The sequence below is a fragment of the Lactuca saligna genome, chromosome 3 (genome assembly GCF_052625555.1).
Source record: "Lactuca saligna cultivar CGN05327 chromosome 3, ASM5262555v1, whole genome shotgun sequence".
In the NCBI taxonomy this organism is placed as follows: Eukaryota; Viridiplantae; Streptophyta; class Magnoliopsida; order Asterales; family Asteraceae; genus Lactuca; species Lactuca saligna.
Window position 1 is genome coordinate 106,975,450 of NC_136419.1, and position 5,174 is coordinate 106,980,623.

The 5,174-nt window shown below is 38.9% G+C and overlaps 1 non-coding gene across 1 annotated transcript; it reads right to left on the reverse strand.

Annotated features, from left to right (window-relative positions):
* Positions 1–1,222: 1,222 nt before the first annotated feature.
* On the reverse strand, positions 1,223–1,328 carry LOC145038172 (small nucleolar RNA R71). Its single transcript, XR_013679236.1, has one exon. It is a non-coding gene; the product is annotated as a small nucleolar RNA R71 (small nucleolar RNA).
* Positions 1,329–5,174: the final 3,846 nt, after the last annotated feature.

A 5,174-nucleotide genomic window follows, 5' to 3' on the forward strand; every position in this document is an offset into this window, starting at 1 on the left:
GTTTTGGTTATTGATTAAGTTATTGTTGAAGAATTAAGTTCATCTAAACTTGCAAAATTAGATAGAAACCCTTTTAGCTTGTTAATAATTAGATTAATTTAGTAGTAAATAAAGTAACATCGTTCCCTGTGATCGACACCTGACTTACCTAAGCTATATTGTAATCTGATTAGGTACACTGCCTATAAGTGCATAGTCTAAGTTTGTTAGGTTACAAATATTTAAATTAGTGGGTTCTTCCGTGCACATCAAGTTTTTTGCACCGTTGCCAGAGAACACCTTAGTTTATTATTTATTTGTTTGAGGTTAATCGATCCTTTTTGTGGGGTAAAACCTTCAAAAAATTAATTTTCCAGCAAAAGTTTTTTTTAGTATTAGTTTTTATTCTCTGTTTTCAATTTTTAATTTACTTAGTTTTTCATTTCTAGGAAGGTTTGATTTTTTTATTACAGAACTCACAACGTGAGTATATAGCTAGATTCACGATGTGAAAACTGTGATTTTTAGTTTTTAGTTTATTTTCTTAGTACGGTTTTACGTTTTTATCCTTGTTGTTTAGTTTGCAGGAGTTCATGACCAGAGGCTCTAACACCCCTTTGGTAATACCACTTGAAGATCCCGAGTCTGCAATTCGCAAGAAGAAGATGCCCTTACAAGAATTCAAATCAGTATTTTCAAAGAAATCGGGGAAGAAAACGGGGGAGTCAAGGTCATCCTCAAAGAACAAGATCAAGCTTGAACACTTGATCAAATATCCGTCCAAACTAAATCTGAATACGATACCGAGCCTGAATTTGAAGAACATACGTTTGAACCCGAGAACGAGCCAAGGAACGAGATGGCAAATATTGAAGAAATATCCATGGGAGCTTACAAAAAGAGAATTCGAGATGATGTTGGTCCAGGCTTAGTACAACCTGCAATCCCTTACACTGCCACATTCGAGCTGAAGGGGCATATCCTTTCCGCACTAAAGCATAACCCATTCTATGGAAAGGATCATGAGGATGCATTCAAACACTTAGATGAAGTGAATGACATTATTGATTACTTCGATGTCCCAAATATTAACAAATACATTGTTTTGCTAAGGATGCTTCCCGTTACCTTTAAAGGAGCTGCAAAGGATTGGTTAAAAGCACTCCCACCCGGTATCGTAACTACATGGGCTCAAATGTGTGAGCAGTTTCTAGACCAATTCTGTCCACCATCCAAGATTGCTATACTCAAAAAGGAATAGCCAATTTTGAGCAAAACCCGAGAGAGTCACTTTACGAAGCTTGGGACCGTTACAAGGTGTTGTTAAGGAATTGTCCTCACCATGACTTTAACATTCAACAAGAGGTGTCAATATTTTATGACGGGGTAAACGTGATGACAAGACAACACCTTGATTCTCAAGGACCACTTACAAAGAAAAATCCGGGCGAAGTTAGGGAATTAATTGAAGAATTCGCAAAACACTCTCGTGAATATCATAATCCAAGGAATGGAGGCATTAAAGGAGTTGGGTGCACAACCTGAAGAGATGGTTGCGGTGATGGAAATGCTTAACACTATGGAGAGAAGATTAACACAAATGGACCAATCCATTCATGCAATTACAGTTGGTTGCGAGAGATGCAATGGTCCACATCTGGCAAAAGATTGCGACTTGGACGAATATAGAAACAAGAAATCCCAAGTTTGCTATTCGAGTGGGGACAAGTATGAAGAAGATTGGAGGAAACCAAAGAAAGAGTGGCTGCCCTATGGTGAATACAAGAAGCAAAAGGAAGAAAAATATAGACAAATAGGCAGAGGCTTCTACCAAAAAGAACAACCACCAATTGAGAAGAAACCCGATCTAGAGACCATGTTAATTAAGTTTATGGAAGCTTCTAAAAAGAGACACGAGGCTACTGATTCTACTATTAATGAACAAAGAACTTTGGTAAAAAAATCATCATGCATTGATGGTAGAACAACAAGCTTTGATAAAAAAAAAAATAAACAGGCCTCCATCAATAATCTTGAAGTGAAAATTGGTAAACTAACCACTTTGGTTCATGAGAAGACGTCCCCGAAAAATCTTAAAACAAGACCCAGTCTCACGTAATGGCTATAGATACTGAGGAGGAGGCCATCTCTGAGTCCTTGGAAGCCTTGGAAGAAGAGCCATAACAGCCCAATCCAAAGCCAAAGAAATCCAAGTTCGAAGATCATAAAGATGCTGAAATAACGAATTCACGACGTGATCCCGCAAAACTCACATCGTAGGCTATGTCTGAACCAAAAAATTTTGTCTTTGTTTCATCCTATTAGCCGCCTTTTCCGTTTCCTTCCCGAGCTGTCCTTAGTCCATTGGAAAGAGAGCATCTCGAGTTTATTAAGCACGTGAAGGGTATCCCAACTAATACTCCCTTTTGTCGAGTCCTTGTCCAAAATTCCCGAGTATCAACAATTATTACAAGACTTGATAGCTACTCGACAGCAACTAAAGAAGAATTCTAAAGTTATTCTAAGTGAGCAAAGCTCAAAAGTTGTGTTGGGAGAGATACCTAAGAAGATGGCGGATCCTGGACGCCTCACTCTTCCGTGTGAGTTTGGTAACAACATGAAGGTTGATGCTTTAGCCGATTCTGGGGCTAGCATTAATTTGATGCCTTATTCATTGTATTAGAAGTTAGATATTCAGAAGTTGAAGGCTATAAGAATGACTAGTCACATGGCGAACCATTCAGTGACATAGCCCCGGGGCATTGTGGAAGAGATTTTAGTAAAAATTGGGAAATTCGTTTTTCCAATAGACTTTGTGGTATTAAACATGAAAGAAGATCCCGATATACCAATTATTCTTGGTCACCCGTTGTCAAACACTGCTGGAGCTATTGTTGATATTCGCGAGTCTAAGCTCACCTTGAGGGTTGGTGATGAAAAGGAAGTTTTGGGATGGAAAATGGCTTTCAAGAGAATCATGCTCATGAGGAAGTTTTCAACATTGATTAAGAAAATGAACTTGAAGAATTAGAGAAGCTCATGGAAGAAGAAATCAAGACAATTCATCAAGTTGAAAAAATAAAACCAAGAGCATCTGTTCCGTATTTAGTTGAAGTTATTGCCTACACAAGTCTAATTTCTTGGGTGAGCAAGGAAGATGATGAGATGGCAAGTGATGAAGAGGAGGTTACTTCAAAGGTAACAACTTCAATGGTAAAAGAAGAGAAGGATTCTATGGAGTGCAAGGGAGAAACTAAAGGGACTAAACGCAAGTTTGATAAAGAAGAGGTAAAAGCTAAAAAGGAGAATTCGAAGAAGGCGTACAAAAGACAAGTTCAAGCTTACAAGAGGCGTTTCAAGGAAAAAAGATCTTAGTGGTGGATTCTTCCGAGGACTCAACGTAGGAGGCACAGAGTCCAACTCATAACTCCAAGAAAAAGAAGCGCTTCTTGGGAGGCAACCCGAGTTTGGTTTGCAATTTTTTCTTTTCTTTTTAATTTTTGCATTTTAGTCTTAGAAACATAAATCATGTCATCCAACTCACTTTGTTCATAATTAAACACTGAGTGTGGGGTCCCTAAAAATGAAGTGTTAATAATTAAGGAGTTAGTTAATAGACAAACTTGATTTAATAATATTTTTTCATACAGTATTCACGACGTGAATAGTTAAGGATTCATGACGTGAATTATGAATAAGCCGGATAAGATAAAAATGATGCATGTCAACCTGTTTTCTATTACACTTATTGGCCCAAGACTACTTCATTATTAATAAGGAATGCATGGCCCAAAATTCAGCCCAGATAGGAATCACGACGTGAGTGTTGAAAAATACGGTACCACAGATTAAGGGGATAAGAATCCCTTTGACCCTCTTTTGTTTAATCCCCACGAAGTGAACATAAGATCTGGTCCCCCTTGCTCCAATTTTGGCTGATAATTACACGAGTTTTGTTTTTGCTTACATCATACTACAATCTAAGGTAATACTTCTTAATTCTTAAAGTTAATTTTTCTTTAATAGTTAAACTTAGGGTTAGCGTTTGTTAGTTAGTAGAAATGTATGAAATTTGCCCTAGAATTCGTGGAGTAGCCTTGGTATGTTAATGAATTATGGTCGAAATTATCATAGGAGTAAACCCCATTAGTAATGTGACCAGATCAACCCCTGATTTTTGCGATTCTGTTTGTTGAAGTTGCGGACTCACGACGTGAATCCTGGGACTGGACATTTTCAGTTCTGTTAATTTCTAAACTTGTGGGTTGTTTCTTTTGGGTGTGTTTGTTGCTTGTTTTTGCAGAAATTGGTCCTAGAAGGGAGGCACCTCTTGGAGTTACGGGGTTGCACCCGTTTTACAATTTTCCCACCACAATATCCCGCGACATCTTGACCCGATGGAACAACAAATTAAGGTGGCTCTACAACCACGAGATTGTTGTTGCTCCTACAATCAATTGGACCCAATTAAGGGAAGTCGGGCTCGTGGAAAGGCTATCCCCATTTTTGAATAAAATATTTATTGGAGATGGATACTCGTTCACTTGTTTGGGTTGGCACAATCTATTTCGAATTCAAGAGAGGGTATATAAGGAACTTTGTGTTGAGTTTTTTCTCAACAGTGACATTCCAAGAGACAGTCCAAAACCTGCATTAGCCGCAAGCTTTGGTGTTCCGGTTGGGGGTGAGTACCGGGAGTGCAGCCTTATTGAATTTGCTTGGAGAGTTGGACTATATGATCGACAAGAGGCAATGACTCCTGAGTTTGGTATGTTCTTGAGCGCGGCCGCTAGAGGATATACGGAGGGTGTCATTGGATATGCTTTCTGGCATAATATTGCGTCCGGAATGTTTAATTCTGGAGTGTCTCCCAAGAGCAGTATTCGGTCCCCGATCCATCGCTTACTCCACCGTTTCATCACATTCTCCATCAATCATAGGAGGCATGGAGATAAAGTAACAAAACAAAATTTATTCTTCTTATGGTGTATCTTGCAGCCCGGAGTGTGTTGTAATATTCCTTATTTTTTGGCACGTTTTTTGGCCGAGTCTGCATCTAGTTCATGCCCTGGGAGCCCCATTTGTTGAGGGCAATTTATTACGCGTTTGGCCCGCTCGTATCATTTGGTGGTTCCTGATATTACTCGTTCCATGACTTGTGTGAATGAGCATGAGTTTGGCATAGGGTATTTGGA